Source organism: Micropterus dolomieu, linkage group LG22 (genome assembly GCF_021292245.1).
Source record: "Micropterus dolomieu isolate WLL.071019.BEF.003 ecotype Adirondacks linkage group LG22, ASM2129224v1, whole genome shotgun sequence".
Classification (NCBI taxonomy): Eukaryota; Metazoa; Chordata; class Actinopteri; order Centrarchiformes; family Centrarchidae; genus Micropterus; species Micropterus dolomieu.
The window spans coordinates 12,016,699-12,029,053 of NC_060171.1; the positions used below are offsets into that span (position 1 = coordinate 12,016,699).

The following is a 12,355-nucleotide window of genomic DNA, read 5'->3' on the forward strand; positions in this document are numbered from 1 at the left end:
AGAGAGAGAGAGAGAGAGAGAGAGAGAGAGAAAGCGAGAGAGGGTGAGTATGAAAAAGAGAAATCCCTTATTTAGAAAAGTATTGTTTAAAATCATTACTGCAGCAATACAGACTATTTCAGCCTAGAATAAATTGTCTTTGAGCAGCTGAAATATTTTACTGTAGCAGAAGACAACTCCCAAAAGATCTTCAGTTTATTTTGGAATAGATTTTGGATTCAGGTCACATGAGAATTACCATAAATCTCAAATGAAATTCTGGATGGGAACCTGCCATTTATAGTCAAACCTAATACATTACAGAAAATTAATGAAATGCCTCTCTAATCTGGAATAATAATTAAATAAATGCCAGCAATGTCCATCATATGACCTATGTCAGTGTTAGCGATGGCGCCAAGTATAGCTTACCAACCACAGGTAACATAGAGTTCAAGTATAATCTGGGGATAGCAGAGGTCTTATAAACTCTAGTGTGCAATGTTTGTGATAACATTCCCAAAAGCCTTGACAAAATATCGCCCATGGTTCCAAAATCAGCCTAGAGCGATTGAAAGTAAATTGGTGTTTTTCATTGGACAGCGTCAAAGACTACAGCTCTCAGGATACTCAATATGCAATCAAATTTGGCATGATTATAAAGGCTTGCAAACTACTGTCCGATGCTACACTGCAAGCTGATGCCTCTGCACTCACTTTGAATTAAAGTTCCTTCCATACGATGGTCTGTCAGGTTGTGAAAAGCAGTGTTAGGAAGTGACAGAAATTAATATACAACAATCAGATAAACTGATGACCAAATCCAGGAAGGATGCACTAGAAAGCAGTAGCCAGTAGGTTCTGGGAAAGTTTCTCAAGTTCTGCCAACTAACCTGCGTGTATTGTTGCATTCCTTTATTTAACCAGGGGAGATTAGATTTAGATTGTCAGTTTTAGAAGGTAACAAAAATTGCTGAACTCACCCCTACCCCGGCCAATGTGGGAGGGTTTCACTGTTGAACGATCCAACAAGCACTTTATCTGAAGCACAATGACGCATCAATCTATTGAACCTAAAATCCCCTATTTTCCCACAGACATGACAACTACTGCAAGATGTTTACTCATGCAGATGCTTTCACTTGCAAACACTTTCTTTCTTTATTTACCATTAATTATGTGAAACTCTCAACTTCTTGTGGCATCTGTGGGAGACCTGGGTAAAAAATAGAGCTATTATTTGCATATTTCCTGACAGTGATCTCACGGTCTTTGTGAGTTTAACCAAAACACTGGTCTGCTTGCTGCCGATTTTGTTTCCTGTTGATATGCACAGTGTAAGCGCTTAGTATGGGCATCAGTGGTGCTCAGCCAGCTGAAAGCAATAACTCCAAAGCGATTAAAAAACACTGTCGGGACTGAATCATTTTGTGGCATGACCAGACCCAAAGAGAGTGTTGTTGATTATGTCAACGCTGCTCATTCACTGACAAACACTGCTGAGTTGGAATTTTATTGGGGCAACTCAAAGATTTATGAGAATCTACATAACTTACACAAGCATATTTAACAGAAGACGCTTGCTACTCAAGCTCGTTGATTAGCGAGCAAAACTGTAGGATGTCTTGAACTCAGCACAGCTGGTGGCAGTTTAAGATCCAGTCCATTCAACTTTGTAGAAACTAATCTTGAAGCTCAAAATGTTAAAACAGAGTTTTCCTTTGGTTTTCACCGCCCAGACCCCATGAATTAAGACTAAGAGCAAGTGTAACAGACCCTCACCACTCTAATAAAAGTTAAATGTTATCAGGCTCTCAACCAAAGTTTGGCCCTGCTTCTCTGTTTACAGGTACATTGACCCTGCTCTGACCTTGCAGACATTTGATGGGTAACCCTAATTTACATTCACAGTCAAGAGGCAGAAAGGACCAGATGGGTCAAAGGTCAGTCTGTTGATTTCATGCTTTTAACTAGGACTGTCACACACACACACACACACACTCACACACACACACACACACACACACACACACACACACACACACACACACACACACACACACGCACTTACACATTACGACTGGAGACAACCAGAGAGTAAACTCCAAGCAAAGTTGTCTTTGATTCTTTTTCCTTAACAAGGCTCAGAATTGCCTGTGACCCATAAGTGTAACTGTAGTTTCCAACAAAGCAAAACAATTAGGTCACAAAGATGGTAGGACAAGTTACTACTGGAGAGAAGCTAATCTGAAACACTGATACATTAGCTCTCCCGTTGATCTGCTACATTGTTTGCTTTGCTCTGCACATATATTCTGTGTTTGAAAGTATTTGGATCTGTGTACTTCCATATAGACATTAATGAGAATGTGTAAGAGTGTGGGAGCTGAAGAACAAAGTCTAGAAGTGATCAAATGTTTTGGAAACTTCTAAAGCACAGAATTTACCAAACATTTAATAGTGTTAAGATGGTATATGTGGTCAAATCTTTCTGAAATTAAGTGGGGAGGATAAATACTGGGTGTATTTATTTTACACACAGATTATACATTTGTGAGAGATTCAGGAACATTCCTTGAAATCAAGCTGCAAGAGAAGGCAAAAGGCAGAGCAATCTGAGTAATCTTGGCATTCCACACTGACCAAACGATTTCAGTCATCTTCATGGCAAAAATGTCTATGCTTTTACTGTAATTACTTTAAGTTCTTTTAAAAATATTTTAGGATTACTTCAAGGTTTACTTTTTTTTGTACAAGGTCTTACCTATTATCAGGTTTTGCATTGAACCTGGACAATGGATATGCATTTGTTGAGCATAACTTGTTATGACTGGCCAGCTTTGGCTCCTTGTGTTTTCTCCTACAACTTTCTAGTGCCGGTGGAGACTGATGATAGGGATGATGTGAAGACAACATTAAGGAAGTTGAGGAAAGACCTGATAATCTTCTCCTTTTCAGTCTAGCATTTACATGTAAATGTAAATGTCTAGCAAAGCCATCTCCACTGCAAATCTCATGCCATGATCTCCGCTATAAGACTGAATAAAAGATCATCAACAATGGCACGGCAGTAGTCTCCTATTTAAGACGAGACAAGGCATTCCTTTTATCCTATGTCACAAAGTAAAAGACTGTAAACACTGGGTAAATAATTACACATCCTGATCACCTACAAAACATTTACCTGGTGTTATGATTGTGCTATCAATGGGTGAAATATGATTATGAAATCTAAATAAAAACAAAATATAGGTATATTTCTCATACTGTCCATTGCTTCCGCACCTCTATTAACCCTGTATTTGAACACTCCATTTAGCTCATGTCCCTAAGGCCTCCTTCCCTAAAAGCCCACTTTCTTCTGATTGTCCAACTTCTAGGAAGCCTTCTGAGGGGCAGCATAGGGTTTGCTATGCTAGACTAGGACTGCAAAAAGTCAGAAAAATATCTTTTCTTAATCACTTTTCCTTTACCTCGGTGGAAAACGGCATGAGTTCAAGGAAAGATGTGAAGGAGACGTCATAAGGACTTAGGAAAAGACAATGTCAGGACTAAAAGAATCCAACTGCACTTAGCCTAGATTACGTAATTATGCGATGGTGGATGGTATTGACATGGCCTGCCATGGTGAAACTACAATGTTCCAAAGATGGACTACAAAAAGTGGTCCACTTCTCACTGTGCTTTCTTACCGTGTTGTTTCATGCAGGCCATATAAACGTGGACAACACAGTGGAAAATATTACTTCATTACCAAAGTTGCAAAAAGGCAAATGAAATGGTTGTCACACTGACAATGCTTGCTCACACTCACCCTCCTGCCCACCCATACTTATCAACATGAATCCCAATTATTGTATGTAAATAATACATTAATTTACTTAAGAGGTTATCTAGCCTGAACCTTGCCTGAAGTAAAATGAATTAATGATATTGCTGAAGGCTGACAATACATTTGACAAAAATAACTAATGCAAACTGAGTGTAGCCCAAGCTTAATAATGACCAACACTATTTAGCTGTCTGACCTATGTACAAAGAGTTAACTTTTGTTTTACTAGTTATTTTTGATGGACTTGCAAGTGAGCAAATGGTTGAACTCTATGAGGCATTTAGCTGACCAATCAGCTGTCAGCTAGGCTCCGTTACAGTTAGGCCTAGATTAGCATCTCTGCACGTTCTTTTGGCGCCTTCACCTGAGCATAGGAGGCTACGTTATCCATTTGGTAAGATGGAAAACGACACTGAGTGAATTAAACAAATTCTAAAATCAGTATTGCTTATACTGACTATACCTTGTTGTAATATAAAGTAAAAGAGAGCTGTGCCTGAATCCACTGAATTCCGCTAAAATGGAGAGTTGTTTACCTGGCGCTAGGCTTTTGAGTTCGCTAGCATCCATGCTAACAGGCCTCAGGCTTTTGATGCCTGTTTGTATTTGTATTCAACCTAGCCTACTGAGTGAACTGTGAGTTCGCTAGCATTTATGCTAATCGGCGCTAATGGGTAAAGCATTGTGTACAGCTAAGGTCAGTCTGCTGTATTCATATGCTAATAGGGTAATTAGCCACAATAGGCTAGCGGAATATTGTTTACTTTTTTGCCTACGTCGCAGCGTTAGCTGGAGGCAAAACAAATGGACAACTGGAGGCGGCCAATACAAACCAGCACAGGGTCGGCTACACAAGGAGCTTAAAATGTCATCTTGTTGTGTTGTTGGTTGCCAGAATTGACGGAGTACAGGCAATTTGAAATTTTACCGCATACCTGCTGCCACTGCCAGACAAAAAAGAAACGTCGACACTTGTGGTTAAACGCAATAAAACAAGCGGACTGGACAGAAACGATCATCAAAAATGCTCGCGTATGCGGTGCACACTTCATATCAGGTAAGTTAAGGTAAATAAACTATTGTCTTTCGTTGGCATGGATTATGATTTGGTTAAATAACGTTATCTACAGATTTCTCATAATGCTACATGCCCACTTAAATAGAAATTGGGTAACAAGTATAGTTATTTCTCTCGTAATGCTGACTTTTTTAGGTCATAGTTAGCTAAGTGCATCGGCCGATACCGATCACTGGGTCTATTTAGAGCCTTTTATTTATCATGTAGCATTTATCATGTAGCATTATACTGTATATTTATTTAATTGGTCCTAAAAACAATGTAAAGTGTTAAAGTTAACAGATGTTAAAGTATCATGAAATGACAACTGTTTATTTTATTGCCAGGAAACATGGGGAACAAATTCTGCTCAATCTGTGTTAGAGCAGCCTTTGCCTGGTTACTGTGAACATCTTATAGCTTAACAAATATAGCTTTACTGTGGAATAAACTACAAAAACAGAACAAACAGCATCTTGAGAAATTTACTACAACCATAAAAACTGCAACAAAAAAGGCTGTAGCCAAAATATTTAGCAGATAAAGGAGCATAGGCATCATGAGTCGATGATAAACTTTGAAGTAGCTGCTTTTTGTTGTGGAAAGCTCAGGCAGGTTCTGTGGGCTTTAGGGGGGAGAGAGAGGAGCAGAGAGAGGGAGAAGGGCTACAGAGAGGAGTCAAAACTGCCTTCAATGAGATTTGAAAAAAAGGAAAATTTAAATAAATAAAAAATCGGCTACAATGTAAATTCCATATTATACAGTCAATTGTTAATAATTTAATTTCATATGGTTTGCTATTAGTAGGCTATGGGCCTTATATCATTTCAGTGGATTGTTTTCATTTTTATGCAGGAAGCACAGTCTACATATCTTTTATGCTGCCACCGACTTTACCAGAGGAGAGAATAGCAAACACTTATATAATACGGCCAGAAGGTTTTTATTTGACTTTATAAAGGTTAAAAATACGGGAGATTTACGGGGAAAACGGTAGGGTTGACATGAGAGGAGTAGAGAGAGGAGTGGGGTAATGTGAGGCTATGTCCACACTGCTATATTTTTAAAACAGTGTTTATAATGAAAACGATCTTCTCCCCCCACAGCAGCGTTTTAGTTGCGTATTAGAGTTGATCTCTGTCTACAATAGAACGACTGAAAACACACATCTAGTGGCCATTCAGGTAGCTAAACTGGCCATGTGCGTGCCAGTGTAAACATGAAGCAGATGGTGTACTCCGCAGTAGCAGATGATTTAGTGAAAGAAGAAATTAATACAGACCAAGAACCACACCAGGCTTTTTGCTTCTTTTTTTTTGCATTGACCGACAGCAAAGTAGAACTGTTACTGAAAGTAACACGGAAGTATGAAAGATGGCGGTGGCAAACGGACTGGGAGTTGTCGCAAAGTAAATACAGCGACATGCACAGTAGGCTAGGCTAACTGTTAAGTGTTATTTACACAGTACTTATATTTTAATAAAAATACCAAAACTAAAACTCTGTAAAGCATCCTGTTTTTGCTTTGCATGACTGATGAGACGGACTCACAAAGCCAAATGTGAGTTTGTGTCATCGTTTTATAAAGTCCTCTGGTCAGCAGCGTTTTCAAACAAACATCTTCTGATTCACCGTTTTAATCTGGACGGGAGGTGGAAACGTAGCAGAAGGTCTCCGTTTTTGTAACGAAAACAGAGAGATGCAGTCAGCTGATTGAGTGGTGCCGCTCTTTGCATCAGGAAACTCACACTGAATGATCAGTCTCTCTCTGCCTGATGCGCTGTGTCTATTAAACTCCGGTTGCGGGTGGCGTGTGAGTGAGATGAGCACAGCTGCGACAGTTTCACATGATCGCTCCTGCGTTAACATAAACATACACTGTTGGTGTCGTCTCCCTTTCAACCGTTGCAGGTGTTTAAATTGTAGAAAGGGAGAGGATACAGTGAGAAGACCCGTGTCATGTACAGGTGTGTGTTCAAGTAGTTGGATTTGCTAACGATCGCCACAGTTAGTAGCCAATGTTAGCTAGCTAACTACATAGGCAGGTAGGCTGACATTAGCTTTAATTACTTCTTATTTTGTAGGAGAGGCTTCTATGGATGAAGACAGACCTGACTTCGTCCCCCTCTGAGTTATATACTTTAAAATACCTCTTATGCCATTACATACATTTCCATACCAAATACCTTATTCAACACATTGAAGATTTAACTGTTTTTGTATTTTGGCCCAGTTCACTATCATGTAGCTGTAAAATAGTACATATTGCGTGCTGAAATAGAAGCATATATATCTTCATGTCTAACCTTGAAGATAGACACAGGTGAGTCAGTTGTATTTATCTACAGCAACTGCAGTGCCAGTTCTGTAATAATAATAATAATAATAATAATAATTAATAATAATAATAAATTGAATTTGTATAGCGCTTTTTACGGACTCAAAGTCGCTTTACAGAGCAGATAAAGAAACATTACAAAAAAATAAAAAAATAAATAAGTAAAATAAACAGCTAGGGATATGCAGAGGAGAAGAGATGGGTCTTAAGGCGGGACTGGAAAATGGTGAGGGACTCAGAGGTGCGGATCTCATGGGGGAGGGAGTTCCAGAGCCTGGGAGCTGCCCTGGAAAAGGCTCTTTCCCCAAGACTGCTGAGCTTGGACTTGGGGACGTAGAGGAGACCGGCTGAGGTGGATCTGAGGGACCGCGAAGGTTGGTAGGGGGAGAGGAGGACAGTGAGGTATGAAGGGGCCAGGTGGTGAATGGCTTTGTAGGTGAGGACCAGGATTTTGTATGTGATCCGGCGAGAAATGGGAAGCCAGTGTAGTTGTTTTAGGACCGGAGTGATGTGGTGCCAGGATTTGGAGCAGGTGATGAGTCGTGCGGCTGAGTTCTGGACCAGTTGGAGTCTTTTTATGTAGGTTGAGCTGATACCAAGGAGTAGTGAGTTGCAATAGTCCAGCCGTGAAGAGATGAAGGCGTGAATGAGTCTTTCAGCAGCAGAGGGTGTGAGTGAGGATCTGATTTTGGTGAAAGGTGAAAGAAGGAAGTTTTAATAACATGATGAATGTGGGGCTGAAGGGTGAGGGTGGAATCAAAGATCACACTGAGGTTGAAGGCCTGGGGAGATGGGGAGACAATGGTGCCGTCAATGGTGAGAGTGGGGTTATTGGCTTTGCTGAGAGTGGATTTGGAGCATATGAGGAGGAATTCTGTTTTATTGCTGTTTAGTTTGAGGAAGTTGTGTTGCATCCAGGTTTTAATCGCTAACAGACAGGAGTTGATGTGGGATTGTGGGGGGATTTGGTGCTGAGGTAGATCTGGGTGTCATCGGCATAACAGTGGAAGTTCAGGTTGAAGTGGCAGAGTATCTGACCAAGGGGGAGGATGTAGATGATGAAGAGAAGAGGGCCAAGTACGGAGCCTTGGGGAACGCCTTGGGTGACTGTGACTGTAGCAGAGGTGTGGTTATGAAGAGAGATGAAGTGGGATCGGCTCACAGTATCGAAGGCTGCACTCAGGTCAAGAAGAATAAGGATGTTGAGGGAACCGGTGTCAGCAGAAGTGAGGAGGTCGTTGAAGACTTTGAGGAGAGCAGTTTCTGTGCTGTGGAGGGGGCGAAAACCAGATTGGAAGGGATCAAATTGGTCATTGGCATGGAGATGAGTTTGTAATTGTGAGGCAACTATACGTTCGAGGGTTTTAGACAGAAAGGGGAGGTTGGATATTGGGCGGTAGTTATTAAGGGAAGCGGGATCAAGACCAGGTTTTTTAAGGACTGGGGTGACAGCGGCAGTTTTGAAAGCAGAGGGGACGGTTCCAAGGGACAGTGAGGAGTTGAAGAGGTTAGTGAGGTAGGGGGAAAGGACGGGGAGGCATGACTTCATGAGAGGAGTAGGGAGGGAGTCAAGTGAGCCAGGTAGTGGGTTTGGAAGAGCTGATGAGTTTAGAGATTTCAGGGGTAGTGACCAGGTCAAACTGGGAGAGGAGGCAGTGTGGAGGAGGAGGTGGGAGGTCAGGCATAGGGGGAAGAGGGTCCATGGTAGGTGCTGGAATAGATACTGGGAGGTCTGATGCATGGGATAGAGACTGATAAATGGTGTTGATTTTATCAGCGAAAAAGTGAAGGAATGAGTTGCAGAGATCCGGAGAAGAGGTAGGAAGGGCGATGGTCCGAGGCTTGATGAGGTTGTTCATTGTGGAGAAGAGGGTTCTAGGGTTATGACAGGGGTTGGAGAAGATGGAGGAGAGGTAGGCAGATTTGGCAGCAATGAGGGCATCTTTGTAGGCAATGAGGTGGAGTTTATAGGCTTCATGGTGGACTGTGAGAGATTATTTTTTTTGTCAGACGTTCAAGTTGGTGGCCAGTTTGTTTAATTTTCCGGAGTGCAGGTGTGTACCAGGGTGACGAGGTGTTAAAGGTGACGGTTTTTGTTTTGAGGGGGGCCAGAGTGTTAAGGGAGGAAGGCAAAGCGGAGTTGAGGTGGTTTGTGAGATCATCTGGTGAGGTGAGGGCCGAGTCCAGGTGGAGAGTGGTGGAGAGCAGATCAGAGAGATGATGGGGATCAATGGATTTAAGGTTGCGGAAGGTGATTTCTCTAAGGAGGCGGGGGCGTGCAGTTGGAGAATGAATGGTGAACCGTATCAGTTTGTGATCGGAGAGAGGAAAGAGGCATGGATGGAGATCGAGCACTGGTAGATTAGTGGAGCAGACCAGGTCGAGGATGTGACCTTTGTCATGGGTGGGGAATTTGACATGTTGGATGAGAGTGAAGTTGTCCAGTAAAACGGTGAATTCTGATGACAGCTTGCAGGTGGGGGAGTCTATATGGCCTCCTCTTAACTTGTGCACAACTATAACGAAAGAAGTGTTTGCACATGGTACACTCAATCATTTTACCTAACTCTGGCTTTTCACAGGTGTTACAAAGTACTGGTGGTTGAAGGGCAGGATCTTGGCTGCGGGTTAGAAGTTCTGGTAGAATGAAAGATACAAAACATTGCTTCGCTTTAGGTAAATCCTTGTCACAAGATCGCTGACGTAATCTGCACTCTGTGCATGCGTTGGCGTCTGTAGCCACCTGTCGGAAGCTCCGTCTTAAACCGAACTCTTATCCAGTTTTAATCCACTCTTTTTCGTTACATTTTTTATATCCTTTTTATTTAACTTAAGTTTTTAACTTAAATTTTACGTGGGTTAAGGATTTTAGTCATCCGACATGGATTTTAAGCTTGATGACCGTAAAAACGCGATCAACGCTACTGATCGCAACAAAGCTCCGGTGACTATGCTAGCCGAAATAACTCTGCCCCATGAGGACTGCACACTCCTTAAGAAAGCGAACAAGAAGATTGCTGACCTTATGGAAGACATCCGACGACTTTCAGAGGAACTCAAAGAGAAAGATTCCCTGCTGACTGGCTTTATGGATGTGGCTTCAGTACAAGCCAAACAGATTGTTTCTCTTAGCGCAACCGCTAACATCCAGGACACCGTGTTTTGGGACCCTTCTACCCTTCCAAGGCTTTCATCCTGCTCGACTCCGAAGCATCAGTCAACCTGGGCTGAAGTGGTGGTCCGTGGCTTTAAGAGAGGCTCGGATAGGGCTGCCTCTCCTCCGCACATCGGCCTCTCCAACCGCTATGCAGCCTTGTCTAACGACACTCCGGTCCAACCAGCGGATGCACCTGTGGCTTCGAGTCTCCCTGATGCGGATCTCTTTCGGCGCACAGTGCCTGCCGACACTGTTGCATCTCCTCCACCGGCTACATCTCCTGCACTGGGCCGCCGGTCTGCCGCCGGGCCTGATCGGCGGCCGTCATCCCGGTCAAAAACCTCCGCTTCCCGACGTAGAATCCTGAAGGAGGCTGTGCTCAGACGCTCCGGAGGCCGTCTCTACCCTGTACCGCCGGGTAGCCCTTCTCTCAGGTCCGTTACTGTTACTCCAACACAACACTCGGCAGCTCACACACTCCATCCTCAGTCCGCACGCAGTGTTGAAGCAGATTCTGCTCAGTCCTGCTCTGGAACCCCAGAACCGGCATCTCCTTGTCCTCTTTTCTCCCCAACCACACTAATAATTGGTGACTCCATAACCAGAAACCTCCGTTTCTTTAATGCTACCACTCACTGCTTCCCCGGTGCCACCACAGCTGACATTTTAAAAAAACTCCAGGACCTGATGCCGTCGCTCCCGTCCTCCATCACAAGAGTGATAGTCCATGTGGGAACAAATCACACAGCTCTTCAGCAGTCTGAGCTGACAAAATCAGATTTTAACCGTCTTCTTAACTTTTTAAAGCAGTGTGGAAAGTCCGTTTTTATCTCTGGTCCCATTCCCACAGTCTGTCGCGGTGCTGGCCGCTTCAGTAGACTCCTTGGCCTCCACGACTGGCTCCAGTCCGCCTGCAGGGCTCACCGTGTGTGTTATGTGGATAATTTTAATATTTTCTGGCAAAGAATGTCTCTTTTTAAGACAGACGGACTTCACCCAAACAAACGGGGCTCAGAAATGTTAGCTGCTCACATACAGCATGTGGTGCGGTCACAAACAACTGTCTCCACCTGCTGGCATGTAAAGCCGTCTGCTACCAGCGTTGTTCCAAAGACTTCTATTCCTGTCATCATCACACATAGGCCAGTAAACCGAAATGTGCACATCCCACACAGAAATAATAGTAATCTCTTAAGGATTAGGACAACTGCACCAACTCCAGCACCCAGAACAAACTCATTTAAAATGGCTCTCTTCAATGTGTCTTCAATCACTTTCAAGTAAGACTTTTATCTTAAATGATTTTATCTTGTCTGCAAATCTAGATTTTATGTTTTTAACTGAATCCTGGTTGCAAATGAATGACTATAGCCAGCTAGCTGAACTGTGTCCACCTCAATATGATTGTTTTAGTCAACCGAGGGTCAGTGGTCGTGGTGGTGGGCTAGTGAGCGTGTACAGAAAAAAGGGATATAGGGAATATTATATATAGGGAAAATTTAAAATGTCATCAAGTACGCTGTGATGAATTTAACTCCTTTGAAGTTCTCACTCTTAAAGTTGGAGGGCTGCAACCTATCATATTTGTTATAATTTATCGCCCCCCAAAACCGCCTGGAGGATTTTTATCAGAACTTCCTGAATTTTTATCTACTCTGGTTTTAAATTATGACAGAATTGTTCTTTGTGGCGATTTTAATATTCATGTTGATGACCCCACCAATGTTAATGCAACTAACTTTTTAAATATGGCCACTTCTTTTAACTTCAAACAACATGTCAAAGGGCAAACACATAACCGTGGTCATACACTGGACTTGGTTTTTACCCTGGGTGTCAGCGTCTCCTCTGTGGAATTAGTGGACATGACAATATCTGACCACAGATGTATTGTTTTTAGCTGCGATTCGCCTGTTACTCATGCCGCCTCACCAAGCTCCGTGTGTTCTCGCATCTTTAATGAACAAAGTGTTTCAAAGTTTTGCGCATTCT

General features: G+C 42.6%; 2 long non-coding RNA genes across 2 annotated transcripts in view; both read left to right on the forward strand.

Moving 5' to 3' along the window:
• The window catches only part of LOC123962440, an 11,929-nt gene extending 8,834 nt beyond the window's left edge, over positions 1 to 3,095 (forward strand). Inside the window, exons 2-3 of the long non-coding RNA XR_006822940.1 lie at positions 1,829 to 1,922; positions 2,854 to 3,095. This is a non-coding gene — a long non-coding RNA (uncharacterized LOC123962440). The remainder of the gene's footprint in view (positions 1 to 1,828; positions 1,923 to 2,853) is intronic.
• A 1,019-nt stretch (positions 3,096 to 4,114) lies between these two features.
• LOC123962542 overlaps positions 4,115 to 12,355 on the forward strand; it is a 16,647-nt gene continuing 8,406 nt past the window's right edge. Inside the window, exons 1-2 of the long non-coding RNA XR_006822977.1 lie at positions 4,115 to 4,205; positions 4,707 to 4,868. This is a non-coding gene — a long non-coding RNA (uncharacterized LOC123962542). The remainder of the gene's footprint in view (positions 4,206 to 4,706; positions 4,869 to 12,355) is intronic.